We start from the raw sequence: 17,250 nt of genomic DNA on the forward strand, positions 1-17,250 counted from the left end.
TGAGGGGATTAGTCTGTACAAAATACAGAAAAAACTTCTTGCTCAATCTCTTAAAATAAAAAAATAGGAAAGAAAAGAAATAAATTCATTAGCAAAGACAGTCTTCAGGGAAGGGATGTCTTGCCTTCATAACAACAGAAAATCCTCTGTTACTTGTTTATACGGGGTCAATGGGCAAATGGATGGGGCTGAACACACAGGTTTCTGAAGCAAGGTGTCCTTCTCAAATGTTCCTCTTAGCACATCTTACATTTCTCAAAACTGCTACATCTTTTCAAATTCCTTGAGATACACACTTCTTCCATTGAGAAGGAAATGAACAGCAAAGAGGACAGAAGGAAGATCAGCCCAGATAACTAGATGTTTTTGTTTTTTGTTTATTTTTGAGAGCAGAATTCCAACCTTATTCATCTTTGTAACCACAGTGCAGTGTCTGGAGTGATTTTAGGGTTTCAAAAATAGCTAGTTTATTTTTGTCAAAATATATTTTTATTTTACTTTTGGCAACGCTGGGTCTTTGGTGCTCTCTCTGGTTGCCAGGAGCAGGCGCTACTCTTCAGTGTGGTGTTCAGGCTTCTCATTGCAGTGGCTTCTCTTGTTGAGGAGCAGGGGCTCTAGGTCACGTGGACTTCAGCAGTTGCAGCACACGGGCTCAACAGTTGTGCTGCACAGACTCAGCTGCGCTGAGGTGTATGGGATCTTCCTGGACCAGGGATCAAATCTGTGTCCCCTGTATTGGAAGGGGGATTCTGGATCGCTGGACCACCTTAGCTAATTTATTTTTCAGGTGTTTTCAGTACACTTTATTCCTCACAATAGCACTTCAGGGTAGATACCACTAATTTCATTGTATGCATAAGAAAAACTAAGGATAAGATTGTTAAATAATTACTTAGTCTTACAAAAGTGAAGAAGAGCGCTTGAAATCCTGGTCTAAGTCTAAAGTTAATTACCTTTTTTCATGTGACTGTCTCAAAAAAAGTTTGATAAATGAATATATAATGAAAAGCAATTGCAGGAGACTTCTTTTACTTCTGATCCATGATCCAAGAATATAACTCTCCATAAAGGATATTTCTTAAAGTTTCTTTGCCCTTTTTCCCTTCAGGAGGGCTCAAGGCCAAAAATATCAGCTAGATATTATAAAAGAGTAAATGAACGTCTACAAATAAACTGAGCATTTATAGGAAGGGGCACTAATTTGGACACCGGGAAACAAGTGTTAAAATTTCAGTTCACTTAACATTATTGAAACAGCCCAAAGGGGAGAGGAGTACGTAATTGCAAACTGCTGATGTGAATTTTGAAAAAAAAAAAAAAAACCTAATTTCTGACTTTATGAGTTGTTACACAACACACTGAGTTGCCTAAGTTATCTTTCCCATTTCACTGAGATCATTCAGTTGCCGGCTGACTTAGATTGCTTTAAACTCAATGTGCTCGGAAGAAAAAAGTGGGGCTAAGATTGCCTCACCAGGGCCATGAAAGGGTCACCTCATTCAACCCTCATCAGTCTCTGCTGCCAGAACCCAGTTATAATTTTTCAGCCAAGTTCCCCAAAATGCACACTTCCTACTTGAGATTCCAATGACACTGCACAGTCAAGCCAAGGGTCCGTTAAAAGTCTGCACCCTCCTGAGTTCTCAGTTTGGATTTAGCCATAAAGCACTGGGTGCCAAGAAAGGGCATTTAGTGCTCACTGTTTCCTTCTGCCCACGCTTTTCTGCACCACCCTCATCACTGCTCGTGGTTTTACTCCCCTGCTGTGCCCCTTAACAGACCGGAGTAAGAAGATAGGACAGACTATCTTTACTACTACTACCAGAGGTACTTGTAGAGTAAACCGCACGTTTCCTCTCCTGCGTGTGTTGCGTGTGTAATTTTAACATCCCTGACGTAGACCACAAATTTCCCTCCTCAGCCCTACCAGGAAAGTGGCCTTGGTCACAATCCCCCCCACCCCCACCCCGCCCTGCCAAGACCAGTCTGCAATTTCGCGGAAGTTAGGGAGAAAAACGGGGTGGAGACAGTAGCCGCCCAAGCAGCATCCGCCCGAGAGAGGAGGCAGTTCACAAGTGAGCCACCTCACTAGCCTCCGCGCTACCTGGCTGGGCCTGGCACCCCCAGCGTGGCGCCACAGCTCTGCCAGGAAAAACAGACGGGAGGCGCAGGCTCCCCTCCGCCCGCGTTAAGTCACGTTCCTTTTCTGTCCCCGGGTGTGTCTCTCCCTTACACACCTTTCTTTCCTTCTGCCTCGTCCCGCCACGCTACTTGGGACCCAAAACATAAAAACTCTTCCCCCCACCCCACCCTGGGATTTCGTCCCTTCTTCCCAGCCTCTCTGAGTGCGACCATCTGCTGAAAGAAGAGGCTCCCTATACACTCTCACCCCCATCCCCACTCCCGCCCAGTACCCAGCTTCTCAGTCCCGGGCCAGCCCGGTGTGCTGGCGGGCACGGGGCGAGATGCTGCGGAGAAGCGCCGGGTGGGAACCTGCCAGAGAGACTCGTAGGTCCAAGAAAACGGGGAGCGGGGGGTGACACGGTGCCGGGGGAACCTCGGTGCCTGAGCGCCGGGTGCTGGCACCTGGCGGCCGGAAGCGCGCGCGGGCGCGGAGCGCTCTCGGCGCGGGACCCCCCGGGAGTCCCCTCCCCGACGCGCGCGCCCGGAGCCCGCCCCGGCTGCGCCCCCGCAGGTCCCGCGCTGCAGTCCGCGCGCTTCGGTGACGCGAGCTCGCCGGCGGCCGCTCTGGGGCTTTTTGTCTATATAAGGGCTCGCGGGCAAACTTGGCTTTGGCGCGCGTGTCACAGACTGGCCATTATTTTCACACGCGCGTGCCGCTCCCCGGGCAGCTCGGGTGACAGACGCGCGCTCGCCTCCCTCTCCGCCAGCGTCCCCTCCTCCTCCTCGTCCTCGTTTCCTCCCGGGGAGTCACTTACTTTACCTGGTCTCCGGCACTGGGTGGGCGCTGCCGCGATCCGTCCGCCGCCAGCTCGCCTCGCTAGCAAAGGGTGAATGGAATTATTTATTTATTTCTGTCCCTGGACGAGTCCTCGCCCGCCGCCGGAGGTGGAAGGGGGGAGGCGGCGGGGAGGGGAGGCGCGGCGGCGGGGCGCCCTAGTGGATGCGGAGGAGCGCGCGCCGCGCCCCCGGGGAGGGCGGGGGAGGGCACCGGGAGGGGGAGGGCTCCGGGAGGGCGGCGGCGGTCCCCGGGGCTTTGCGGGAGCCCGGGGCCGCGGGTGGGCGCCGACCGCAGCCCAGCGACTCCAGGCCGACTGCGCATGCTCCAGGCGACTGTCAAAGACACGGTTGCTCTGAGCGCTGCACTGCAGATTTTAGTTTTGACCCTGAGAGAAAGCCACAAGTCTGGTCGAACTGTTGTTCCACATCGGTTAGAACGTGCTTTACTCGAAGTACTTGGCGCACAACCTAGAAGCCGGTGTGTGGTGCCTTTGTGTAGGTAGCCTGGGCAGTAGGGCAAGCCGTACAAAAAGAGAAGATCCTGGCCCAAGGCATGGAGACAAGAGTTCTGAGTCTCCTTGTGAGCTCGCAGTTAAAGTGTTGGGCCATTCTTCAACTGAAGTCTTTTGCGGGCACAAGAAGAGGGGCCACTGCAGTGCTGGAGATTCGGTTCATCCACCGAATCACTCACTCTAACGGAAAAATAAATTTTACCCCTAGGTTGGAGGAGTAACATAAAAGGACTTGAAAATGTGAAAGAAGTGAGGGAAAGTCACTTGTAAATGACTTCGTTTTAGTTTCTCAAATTGTATATATTTATTTATTGGCCACATGGACTGTGGGGGTCTTAGTTCCCTCACGGACGGAACCACGCCCCCCGTGCAGTGAAAGCAGAAGTCTTAATCACTGGACGGATAGGGAAGTCCTTCAAATTATTTAATTCTTCAACATAGGACTTAGTTATTTGCTACACACACTCTCGCTCACACTCACACTGCTAGGGATAATGGTAAAATCAGTCTTGGTTTGATTTCTTCTACCTTTATTTCCTCCCCCTGTCTAGACATGTTTTGGTGGAAGTTGGAAAAAGGAAGTGCTGGAAATGAACGTTTACATTGGCTTCCTTTAATATTTTTAAGGTTGAAGTATTACTTAAAGAAAAAGAAAGAATTTGGAAGAATAATCAGGGTCTTCGATTTGAGAAATCATTTTCCAGTTTTTCGGTCAATGACTGACCTTCGCCCGTTCCTGCTCCTAAAAAAAAAAAAAGGTGAAAGAGATAAAATTGTTGCATTCATCTTAGGTAAAAAATGTAACTTATTAGAAGCTTTTGTTTGTTCTAGAAATTAAGTCATTTCTAAAACGCCAAGATAATTTAATTGAAATAATTGCAATTTTGAAGGCCAAGAGACAAAGAATCAAAATGGTGTTATGGTAATAATTATAATATTTACCTATTTATTAAATGTTTATCACTGTCAGACACCGTTCTAGGTACTTACATGAATTATCCCAATTAATACAATAACACTATTAGATTTGTTGACTGAAAAAATACACCACATAGGAGTTGGGAGTTGTTTAATTTGAGGCCAAATGAGGTCTACAGCCTGGAAGCCAGCATTTCAGATAGCTCAGAGAAACAGCCCTCAAGAGCCAGGGTGAAGGTCAGTATTTATGTGACTTTGGTGGAGGTGGGGTTACATGCAAACAAGCACATGTTTTTTCTGAAGGTTGCTGCTAGTCACGAGGAGTGGAGGTCACCATGAAGGATTTTAATTCTTTTCTAGGTAAGAGAAGATGTAAGAATCAAGCTTGTAAACCTTCTCCAGAAAAACATCTCTCTAAAGGCCTTTTCTGCCAGTCTTTTCCAGAGCACAGAGCGCCTCATTCCTGATCTCCACTCCAGACTCCTTTCAGGGGGTGTTGAAGGTCAGCAGCTGCAGCAGCTCATGATTTAATCCTGTAGCAATGGATGGCAAGTGCCAATTTGTAGCTGGCAGATTATTCACATTTTTACAAGCGGAAACTAAGTAGTTGGCTAAATTCACATTGCCTTACTTCCACCACAGCTAGTCTGTAGGCTGGAATTTTAGTTTCTGCTAATAGTTGATTACTATTACAAAATAGTAACAAAATCAACTTTTCATTGCTATTGGAAGATTTAGGTGAGATGATATATGTGAAGTTGATGGAAGATAATATAAGATGAATTAATAACGTTATTAGTAGCATCAAAAAGTTTGGAAGACAGTATTGCACACAGAAGGGTAGTTTAGAAACTAAAGAACTATGGCAGAAATTCCAGAAAGAACCTTAATTTCAAACAAACAAAAATCTACAAACTGACACTTGGATTAGATATAATAGACAGTTGATAATGATGGAACGTACACTTCGTTTTCACAAAAAAGAATGTTAAATTTTAAAAGGAAACATTAAGATACACATTTCAAGGTCATTTTCTTGAGTGTTCAGTACTGACATTTTCCTAGTTCATTCATCGTTTTTTTACTTCAAAGAAGAGAAGGAAAAAGAAAGATCCTATTCACCCTTTTCCTTCTCTCTGATTTTTCTTTTATGCACTATATTTCTTTTTCCCCCTGTACTTTTCCCGGCCTCATATTCTTGGCCTATTTAACCCATTAACACACTCTTAACCGTCATTACTCACAGCACTGTATCAAAACTGTAGCAAATTTTCTTTTTAAGTTTTGTTTTTCCAACAATTAAAACCCTGGATCCAATTTATCTAATGCCCCAGTGTTAGTATGTGGGTGTTCATTTCTAAATTGCCTTGTTGCTATGGCTAGGCCTGCTATGTAAATATTTGGTTGGCTTAGAAAGGAATCTGTGAAGAGTATTAGGTGGGAATAAATCCAGTCAATTTCTCCTATGACTTGCTTGCAATCTTAATATTCTCCAGACATTAAGAAAAAAACTTAAGGGAAAATCAAATCATATGATCAGAACTTGAAATATTTTTGGTAAAATTTCTGCCTTGATTTCTTTTCATAGGTGAAATAACAATAGGAGAATCAAGGGATAGTGATAAACATTCTAGAACAAGCAAACATATACACAACATGCAAACTAATAAAGGCCAGACTTATATTATAAACCCACAACCTCATATTCCAGGTTCTCTGCCCCTTCACTCCTCAGTCATGCCCTTGTCTTCTCCAATTTTTCTGTCTTTTCTCATTCCCCAACCTCTTTTCTAAATCAAACTTGTCTAAGTCCTTTTTTTTTTTCCCTTCAAGGCCCAGCATGTAAGTCATCACCTCTGTAGCATTTCAAGGATTCTTTTGATAACAATGAATTCCCCTCTTCCTCTGTGCTCTTTCCCATGGAACATGGTATATGCCTCTATTTGGGACAGTTTTTTTCTGCTTCACAGTTTGGCCAAATTGTAATTTTTTTTCTGTCTACCTGTCTTTTAGGCTGTTGGAGAGTAGCGATGACATTTTATTCCTCTCTGTAATCTTTTAACATTCAGCACAAATTCCTTCAGATAGAAGGTAATCAATAATGTTTGCCCAATGGAGGAAAAGGATGATAGTGTGACTGTTTTTGGAATAGACACATGCTAGAGGCTCTTGGCACTAATAGTATCCATGATCTGCATGTTACTGCATTTCCTGGTTTCTCTCACGGTTATACTGGGGTCATGTGATTAGTTCTAACAGAGTATGAATGAAAGTAACTTACATCATTTCTGGCTAAAGAGTATTAAGAACCAGTAATTCTCCTTCATCCCTGCCTTTCTCTGCTCAAATAGCCTCATGTTTCAGATAGACATGTTTCACTACAACATGGAGTCACTAACGATAAAGAAAGGCTGCTTGACTTGCACTGGACTCTCTGTGAGCAAGAAACCATTATTGTGTTCAGCCATTGAGATTTCAGGACTTATGTGTCATGAGAACAGTCAAGCCTATTCTGACCAATGGAAGATATTATTTAATAAGATTATAAATCATAAGGCATAATGACCCAATGACACACTGAGCTTACAAGAATGCTCTAATGTGTTCTTAAGTCAAGGTTCTCTCTCTCTCTCTCTCTCTCTATATATATATATATATAATCACAGTCTCATCTTGATTCCCAACTAGATATACAACAGCCTTATCTTGACAAGACTCTGTGACACCAAAGCAGGTGTGTGTATGTGTGCTAACTGCACACAATAGAGTGGTTTTCACTAAAGACAGAAGACTAAATGTCCCAGTATTCCCCTCAGCCTAAGTGAAAGTGAACGTGCACCTGCCATCCAGTGGCAGCCTACTGTGACTGAGATTGTAGCTGGCTAGCAGCTGTGAATATGATTGCTCTGACCTGGTTTCATACAGTGTACAAAATATGAAAGACCTCACTTCACTGCTTGTAAATTTATATCTTGAGTGCCTCTATCTAGGCTACTTTGGAAATCTCTTCTATGGAAGCTTCGTAGAATTGTGGAGAATGCAAACCTAGTCTCAGTTTACATAGAATAAAAAAGGAAAAACAATAACATTGGACGTGGTTGTATGGGGTGACTTTCAATAACTGCACAGGAGTCCAGAGAGGTCTTTTGTCAAAAGAAATGACTCTTGAGGTTCCAAACATCTCTCAATGGACCCTGCATCTAAAGTCCTGTGCATTGGCCTTTTTTCCATAATTTTACAATTCATTTAATGTTATGTATAAAGTAATTTTAGTGGATTCTAATTATAAGCTTAATTATAGATGTCTTCATATGAATATGTTAATTTTTTACAATATAAACTTCCCCGGCAAGAATTTTGTCAATAATGCTTTATAAGCATTTCACATTTCATGAACTTTATTAAATGAATGAATGATGACTGACTGAATATGGAACCAAGAAAGCTAGGTTTCTGTGCCTTTTCCTGTACTTGTGGGTTTGGGGGAGTGGGTAGAACTTAACCTGAGCTGCACTTTTTAGGACTCTGTTACTTTCAAGCACTTTGAGGGTGCAAAGATCCACAGAGATTATACATACTCTTAGAAGACGAAGAACAAATTTGTGTATGGTGAGGAATTTTTTTTTCCTAACTAAACTTAACTGTTTACTTTAAATATTTTGGAGAGTAGTTTTGGTCAAGATGCATGAGAATGCAAGCTTAAAGTTGCCTGCTTAACCTTGTGTAACTTGCCTTGTGCCTGGACTCTCCTTGAAGGGTTAGTCATTGTTTGCATTTACATAATGCCTCATGGGTCACAAGAGAGCTTCAGGCTAAAATACTCTCAGCTACCTGCTTCTCAGTAAACTAGATTTTCAGCTGCCCTTACTTTGTTTTATTTTATTTGCCTAAAGTTAGAGCCAGTTTGCTTTTTTTTTTTTTTTGCCATTTTGTTGATGTTCACTCACTCAGTCATGTCCAATGCTTTGCAACCCCATGGACTGCTTCGCAGTCCTTCACCATCTCCCAGAGCTTGCTCAAAAACATGCTCATGGAGTCAGTGATGCCATCCAACCATCTCATCCTCTGTCTTCCCCTTCTCCTCTTGCCTTGTATCTTTCCCAGCATCAGGGTCTTTTCAAATGAGTCCGTTCTTCACATCAGATGGCCAAAGTATTGGAGCCTCACCTTCAACATCAGTCCCTCAAATGAATATTCAGGACTGATGCTTTCCTTTAGGACTGATTGGTTTGATCTCCTTGCAGTCCAAGGGACTCTCACGATTCTTCTCCAACACCACAGTTCAAAAGTATAAATTCTTCAGCGCTCAGCCTTCTTTATGGTCCAACTCTCACATTCTTAAATGACTACTGGGAAAACCACAGCTTTGATTTCATGGACACTTGTTGGCAAAGTAGTGTTTCTGCTTTTTTAATATGCTGTTTGTCATAGTTTTTCTTCCAAGGAGCAAGTGTCTTTTAATTTCATGGCTGCACTCACCATCTGCAGTGATTTTGCTGCTGCTGCTGCTAAGTCACTTCAGTCGTGTCCAACTCTGTGTGACCCCATAGACGGCAGCCCACCAGGCTCCCCCGTCCCTGGGATTCTCCAGGCAAGAACACTGGAGTGGGTTGCCATTTCCTTCTCCAATGTGTGAAAGTGAAAAGTGAGAGTGAAGTTGCTCAGTCATGTCTGACTCGTAGCGACCCCATGGACTGCAGCCTACCAGGCTCCTCCATCCATGGGATTTTCCAGGCAAGAGTACTGGAGTGGCTTGCCATTGCCTTCTCCGGCAGTGATTTTAGAGCCCCCAAAAATCAAATTTGTCACTGTTTCCATTGTTTTCCCATCTATATACCATGAAGTGATGGGACAGTATGTCATGATCTTTGTTTTTATAATGTTGAGTTTTAAGCCAGATTTTTCATTCTCCTCTTTCACCTGCATCAAGAGCCTCTTTAGTTCCTCTTTGCTTTCTGCCATAAGGATGGTGTCATCTGCATATCTGAGGTTATTGATATTTTTCTGGGCAGTCGATCCAGTTCAGCATTTTGCATGATGTACTCTGCATATAAGTTAAATAAGTAGGGTGACAATATACAGCCTTGACTCACTCCTTTCCCAATTTTGAACCAATCTGTTGTTTCATGTTCAGTCTAACTGTTGTTCTTGACCTACATACATGTTTGCCACTCAGGGGCTCTCTTTCTGATTTCCATCTTCCAGGCATTGATTCAAACTACATGATTTGTTTTATGCTATTTCGTTACGTAATTCTAACGATTTCTTAATGTTGGCTTATTTTTTTTCCTAGGAGTTATTGATGGTGATCTTGAATTATCATTTATAAATTCTTCCCAGGAAATAATCTGTGTGAGATTTGTTACATGAAATGTGATGTAGGTTTAAATTCAGCCTGTGGTTTGTGCTCGAGTCTAACAATATAGGTGATCACCTGAAGTTTATTGATTTTGTATTTTTTTCCTTGGTTTATCAGAATTTCATTTCTGAATGCAGGTCTTCATTCATGGAATTCAGTCTTCATGAGTTTTATTCATTGGACATATTTATTAAACAGCTGTTACTTGATAGGCACTGTAATAAGCTGTTCGGATGTAAGTAGTGGTTCTCTCAGGCAGACAGACTTATTATGATCCTAATTCTATGATTACACCCACCCCGTAATTGTGTATTTTATTTTAAATAAAATTTATTGACATATAACTTATATTAAAATACATTCATTTCAAGTAGACAGTTTGGTGAATTTTGACAAATTTATATACCCATTTAATCACCACTCTAATCAAGAGATAAAGCATTTCCATCATCCCAAAAACTTTCCTCATGCTGTTTTTATGTAATCCTTTCTGAAGCCCAGGCAATTGCTAATCTGGTTTTGATTATCATAGACCAGTTGCTTTTCCATACTCTAAAATGGTATATAAACAGAATGACATTATATATAGTCTTTCTTATCTGTCTTCTTTTATTCTTCATATTTTTCTTTAATTCATCCATGTAGTTGTGTGTAAGCATCAGTAGTTTTTCCTTTCCTTGTTGGATAGTATTCTATTGAGTGGAAATGTCACAATTTTTTTTTATCAATTCATGTGCTTAAAGATATTTGGATTAAATTTCTGGATTATTTTGTTATTTACTTTTGTGAATATTTAAATACAAATATTTTTGTGGACACATGTTATATAAAGTTTGATTTTTAATACATAAAATTTAAAGTGTATTAAAAAAACAATTAGTGTTAGTGGTTCAGTGTGCCCACCACAGCTGTATACAGCCCACTGTATGCAGCCCACCAGGCTCCTCTGTCTGGAATTCTCCAGGAAAGAATACTGGAGTGGGTAGCCATTCCCTTCTCCAGGGATTTTCCCAACCCAGGGATGGAACCCAGGTCTCCTGCATTACAAGCAGATTCTTTACCATCTGAGCCACCAAATTAAAAATGTGTTTAAAAAAGCAGTGCACTTCAGATACTAGGCATCTGAATAACTGGATATAGGTCAAGTCAGGCACTTTACTAATGCACTACTTTGGCAAAAACACTACATTTGCCAAAGACTTTAAATTTTACTTTCTTCATAAGTAATAACTCCGGGAGTTGGTGATGGACAGGGAGGCCTGGCGTGCTGTGATTCATGGGGTCGCAGAGAGTCGGACACGACTGAGCAACTGAACTAAACTGAACTGAACTGAACTGAAGAAGAGTCAAACAGGATTTGTAATAAATGGAAATGATTTCTCAATTTTAAAGCTTAACAGAAATGAAAGGTGGTATTATATGTAAAATATGTACATATTTAGGAAATATTATTTCAAAAATAAAGTTGCATAATTGAGTAAAGCAAACTGTTTGACATAATTTTGAATAGGAAAGGAAAATGTAATATTACTTAAGAGTTGATATTTTCATTATGCTAAGTGAAATAAGTCAAAGAAAGGCAAATACTGTATGATATCACTTACATGTGGAATCTAAAAAATACAAAAAACTAGTGAATAGAATAAAAAACAAAGTGGTCTGTGTTTCATGCTCAGTAAAGTCACACTGAAGTAATGAAAAAATTTAAAAATAAAAATAAATAAAATGTAAGTAGACCCACAGATATAGAGAACAAACTAGTGGTTACTAGTGGGGAGAAGGAAGAAGGAAGGGGAAATATATGGATAGAGAGAAAGAAACATTATTATGAGATTGTATGAAATCATGTGTGTTAAACATTTGAATATTATAAAGCCCTGTAGAATTTAGAGAATCATTCAATAAAAATTAAATCAAATATTTGATATTTAAGTTTGTCTCCTTAATTTTTAAAGAACTAATTGGACAGTTGCAAAACCAAGAAATAGTTTTATGTAGAAAATTAATCACTTCACTGGCATCTTACTTTAAATAAATTTCTGTTTAGTTAAGATTAACGGTAAGAAGTGCCATTTATCAGGTGGGAGCTATCAATACAGATCCCCTTGTAGAGTAGAGCATGAAAAGATACTATCTTCCTCTGTCATTCAACCAGATTATAACTTGAGAATAAAATTCTATCTCATAACTACTTTAGAGAGATTCGTACATTTTTTTTCACTCCAGGCATGGGATTTTTAAAAAGCTGTCCCTCTTTTTATTTGAGAGCATTTTTCCCCTTCCTTTCTGCTCCAGTTACTGTTTTTGTGCAAAATTTTATATTGTGTTATAAACCAACAACAGTTTTATTATGCTCATGTATTCTGTTTGCAGAACAAGGATGGCTTGCCTCTACTTCATGTTTGTGGCTTCAACTGGAAAGACTGGAACACAGGTTCCTAATCTATTAACGTGCATCTTCAATCACATGTGTGAGTTTCTGGGTTGGAATGACTCAAAGACTGTGTTCTCCACAGTCTCCTTATTGAAACACTAAGACATGGTTTCTCCTTATGGTTTGGAATTCTAACAGCATGATGGCTGTGCTCTTAAAGGCAGCCTAGTGAGAACTAGCCTTCCAAGGCCCAGGTAGGGTTTCACCTGAACTCAGAAGTTCCTTACCATCTCTTCCATTCTGTCCTACTGGTAACTAGCGAGTCATCAGTCAGTATTAGCTTTCTATTTCTGCTGTAACGAATCATCACAAATTTAGTGGCCTAAAACAACACAACTTTATGAACTCACAATTGTATAAATTCAGAAGACTGAGGGACTTTGGTTCCTCTGCTCAGGGTCTCACAATCTGGGGGGAAACTTTGTTTCCAAGCTCACTCAGGCTGATTGCAAAATTCAGATCCTTGCAGTTGCGGGACTGAGGTCCCCGTTTCCATGCTGGCTATCAGCTTTTGAAGGTCACCTCTATTCCTCATCACATTGCTCCTTCATCTTCAAAATACAACAGTGTCTGGAGTCTTTCTCATGTTTTTTAATCTCTCTGACTTCCTCTTTACTGCATCTCTTCTGCACCAGCTGAAAAAATTTTCTGTTTTTAAGGATGTGTGTGATTAGGTTGGGCCAACCTGGAAAATCTCCATATTTTAGGGCCCATCACCTTATTTACATCTGCAAATCCTTCTGCCCTGTGAACAATGTATATTCACAGGCTCTAAGGTAGAGTGTAAATATCTTTGGGAAGGCATTTTGCTACCACAAAGGAAAAGAGGAATTAGACTCCACCTTCAGAGGCAGAATAACAAAGATACATTTTTAGAAAGCATGTAGGGTGGAAGATGTTGCAGCCATTTTTGGAAAATGCAAGTTCCTACACTTTCCTCCTTAGCTGTTTTTCTTTATCACTTTCTCCAACTGGAAACAAGTGGAAGAATCTAGTAGAAAATTACAAAGCAGTAAATTAATGGAGTTACAGTTTTCCTTAGGAGAATCAAGTCTGATATAGAAAGAAAGAGCTAGGTGGTCTGTTGTTTGTTTCTTTGTTTGTTTGGGTTTTTTTTGTTTTTGTTGTTGTTGTTGTTGTTCTGCCTCCTGCCTTTGAAAACTAAATTCCATGTGGTAGACACAGTTGTGTTTCTTAGATCCCAGATGCAGCTCAGATGCAGAGAGTGTGGTTAGCAGGAAGCGTCCAAATGTCAGCAGCTTCAAGTTCTGCCTTAGCTGCAGGAAATCACATTGTCCAATGTCTCCTCCTGTTTTGGGTAGCCTGCATTTGGTGATGGAGTGTAGCAGATGTATTAAAACCCAGTTATTTTGACTCCTCTTTTGTCCAGTCATGCTAATTGCCCTTTCCCTTCTTACATGTTGATTCCTGGTGAATATGTTACACCCTAAACTTCTTAGAATCTGCTTGTAGGTAATCAGCCTTTGAAAGTGGGTACCGAAGAGCATCTAACAAAACAGGTGTAACTATAGACTTTTAGAGCTGCATTATTCATCACCTGGCTACCAGTGAAGACCCCAACACTGATAGCTTCTGGAACAGTGTGGTGGTCTATTTATGAAAACTTTTCAGTGGTGTTGAAAGGCATACCAACAGAAGGCATGTACTAGTGAAAGCAAAGTATCAGCCTATTTAGATGTATGAAATAAATAGTATCTTAAGGATTATAGGACTATAGCCCAAAGCAGTTAAGGATTCTTAATCAATAGGGGTCAAAATTTAAAATTATTTAGGAAAGAGTTGATTAACTTGGTGGTGCTTTACTTCTGATATAGGATTTAACACACTGGCAACTAAGCACAGGAGATGGTGGGAACTCTCTACCAGAAGAGCTCCTAGAAAAACATGGAAAAAGCAAAAACCCATAAATGAATGTGTTAGGTTCTCCAGAGAAGCAGTATGTGTTTTATAGATATAGATAGATGTGGTTTTAAGAAATCTATTGATTTAAATGTTTGGCCTTTAAAAAACACTTTCATAGCAACATCTAGACTGGTGTTTGATCAAGCAATTGGCTACCATAGCCCAGCCAAATTGACACATAGAATTAACCATCACGATGAGCAACCATGAAATGCAAGAATTTCTGTGGCAGATGGTGAAGGAAATCACTAAAAGCTCAGGGAAGTGACTATGCAGGAATGTAGGTAGTATGCACAATAAAAAGACTCACCAGTTATTATATTCTATAGGGAGGCCCATCTGTTCCGTTCCGTTCAGTCGCTCAGTCATGTCCGACTCTATGCGACCCCGTGGACTGTAGCCTACCAGGCTTCTCTGTCCATGGGGTTCTCCAGGCAAGAATACTGGAGTAGGTTACCGTTTCCTTCTCCAGGGGATCTTCCCAACCCAGGGATCGAACCCGGGTCTCCCTCATTGGAGGCAGATGCTTTAACCTCTGAGCCACCAGGTAAGCCCAGGGAGGCCCATACAACACAGTATTTAACAAGGCCATAACGAATGTCCTGGTGCAAGAGACACCAGCATCACTAGACAGTTCAGTGGTGGCCCTCCTCTGAGAGTTCTCCTCTGTAGTTCAGGCAAGGCTGTTACATAACTTGGCTCACTGATAACAGTGGGGCTGCTAAGACCTCAGTACAATGTAATTCAAGATAGCAGTGCTTACCTACCAAAAATCAGGATACAGAGACAATTGGAATGACTAATAAGCCGGGTCTGGCATCCCAGTGGGGGGCTCATCCAAGGAAAGCTATTAAGATGACTCATAGAACAGGAAATACAAAAAGGCATAACATATGGACAGCTGATAAGGGCACTGCTCATCTGAACCAGCAGAAAAAATCAAAGCTGGATCACTTGGTGGGGAGGTAGAGGGAAGACACCCCATTAAAAATACCACAAGTCTTTACCCTATTTCCAGACCTGACCCAGTTTTTACAACTGCAACAGTCTGACTTGGAGGTGGCTGGTTCCTGGGAGAAGTAACCCTGCAACAATATGGCAATTATATTTAATTGATTCCCCAGGTCTCTCCCCAAGGGAATCTCCAGCTATTTCATGGGGAAGGAGGAAACCTAGATATTATGCAGGCTGAAGGACAGAGTGAATGAGTGGACATTTACAACTGAAGATGCAGAGTATCATCATGCCCCTTCCTAGAGTTTGGACATATAGTCTCCAGATAATAAATGGAGTTTTGCCAAGATCCAACTTAAAGTGAGTTCACTGAGGTAATGGACCCATTCAGTCATCATTTCTGATCCAGGATTTTAACAGTGGACAGTTGGAGCATCTCCCACATGGGATCCTTGGTCTTTGAGGTAAAGACCTGTGGCTGAATATCAGTTGTGGCTCCAAGCACAACTGCCATGAAAGGGGCTGTCATTTGTCTCACTGACCTCCCCCTTCTAAGAGACCCGCCAGAATCCTGCTCTGCTAGGAGCTGCTACTTGAACATGTAGGAGAAGTAGGTGCCAGTGGCACAAAGGGTAAGCTGTGAAGATACGCCACCCACATGCCTTCAAAGACGGACTTGCTATGGGATGCCATCCCTAGATGGCCTTCTAGTGTCAGTTCCTTCAAAGTCTGCATCAGCTGCACCAAACTGCCTCACCTGCACCTAGACATTGAGAAGTCAGGGGTGGAAAGGCCTGGCCAACTGGGCCCACCACTGGATGTGTTTGGCAACCAGGGGTTGATGGACCTACCCATTTACTGTCACAATTGGTTAAGGAAGAATCAAAAGTGTCCCTGGGAATCATCAGCGTTCTTTCTGAAGCTCCATGCTAAATTGGCCAAGGTTTCATTGAATCCATCACAATTGGATTTCTTGCTACTTTATTTTGCTTCTTCCCTCTCCCCTTCTCTAATAAACACCTTACTCATTAAGAGCAGTGGTGATATTTGCTTCTGGAAAACCTAACCAATTGTACACCAGCAATTGCTGGTGTTTGCTTTTAAAAGCAAACCGGGCACAATCTCCTTTTATCTCTGCTTTTAGGATCCACATTCAAGACACAAAACTCTGTGAAGTTCCTGCATATAAACAATACACAGTCTCATATAAACACTGCTGCTGCTGCTGCTAAGTCGCTTCAGTTGTGTCTGACTCTGTGTGACCCCATAGATGGCAGCTCACCAGGCTCCCCCGTTCTGGGATTCTCCAGGCAAGAACATTGAAGTGGGTTGCCATTTCCTTCTCCACATGTGCAAAATCACTATCTAGTGTGAACTTACTGCATAGTACAAGGAGCTCAGGTTGGTGCTCTGTGGTGACCTAAATGGGTAGGATGGGAGGCAGGAGGCAGGTCCAGGAGGGAGGGGATATATGTGTACTTATAGCTGATTCACTTTATTGTATAGCAGAAGCTAACACATTATAAAGCAACTGCATTGTTGTTGTTGTTTAGTTACTAAGTCGTGTCCAACACTTTTGAGACCCTGTGGACTGTAGCCCTTCAGTCTCCTCTGTCCAGGGGATTCTCCACGCAAGAATACTATAGTGGGTTGCCATTTCCTTCTCTAGGGGATCTTCCAAATCCAGGGATCAAACCCACATCTCTTGCATTGGCAGGCAGATTCTTTACTTCTGAGCCACCAGGAAAGCCCGAAAGCAACTATACCCCAATTAAAATATATATATTTGAAAATATAAAAGAATACACAGTCTCAATAAGCCATCAGTTGAAAAGTCAAGTTAATACGTAATTTCCAATCAAGGAGATCCAACCACTCCATTCTAGGGGAGATCGATCCTGGGTGTTCACTGGAAGGACTGATGGTAAAGCTGAAGCTGCAATACTTTGGCCACCTCATGCAACGAATTGATTCACTGGAAAAGACTCTGATGTTGGGAAAGGTTGGGGGCGGGAGGAGAAGGGGATGACAGAGAATGAGATGGCTGGATGGCATCACCGACTCTGTGGACATGAGTTTGAGTGAACTCCGGGAGTTGGTGATGGACAGGGAGGCCTGGCGTGCTGTGATTCATGGGGTCGCGGAGAGTCGGACACGACTGAGCGACTGAACTGAACTGAACTGAACTG

The 17,250-nt window shown here is 41.9% G+C and overlaps 1 protein-coding gene across 8 annotated transcripts in view; it reads right to left on the bottom strand.

Moving 5' to 3' along the window:
- Positions 1–3,152, bottom strand: part of SLC16A7 (solute carrier family 16 member 7) — a 217,187-nt gene extending 214,035 nt beyond the window's left edge. For 3 of the 8 annotated variants that reach the window (XM_055396369.2, XM_055396368.2, XM_055396366.2), the window contains exon 1: positions 2,945–3,152. The gene's annotated coding sequence lies outside the window, so the exon portion shown is untranslated. Of the gene's footprint in view, positions 1–2,939 lie in introns of all 8 variants that reach the window. The other 5 variants (XM_055396370.2, XM_055396365.2, XM_055396367.2 and 2 more) reach the window with 3 other exon arrangements.
- Between the last annotated feature and the right edge of the window lie 14,098 nt (positions 3,153–17,250).

This window comes from Moschus berezovskii, chromosome 6 (genome assembly GCF_049115385.1).
Source record: "Moschus berezovskii isolate FMDL1 chromosome 6, NW_MosBer_1.0, whole genome shotgun sequence".
Taxonomy (NCBI): Eukaryota; Metazoa; Chordata; class Mammalia; order Artiodactyla; family Moschidae; genus Moschus; species Moschus berezovskii.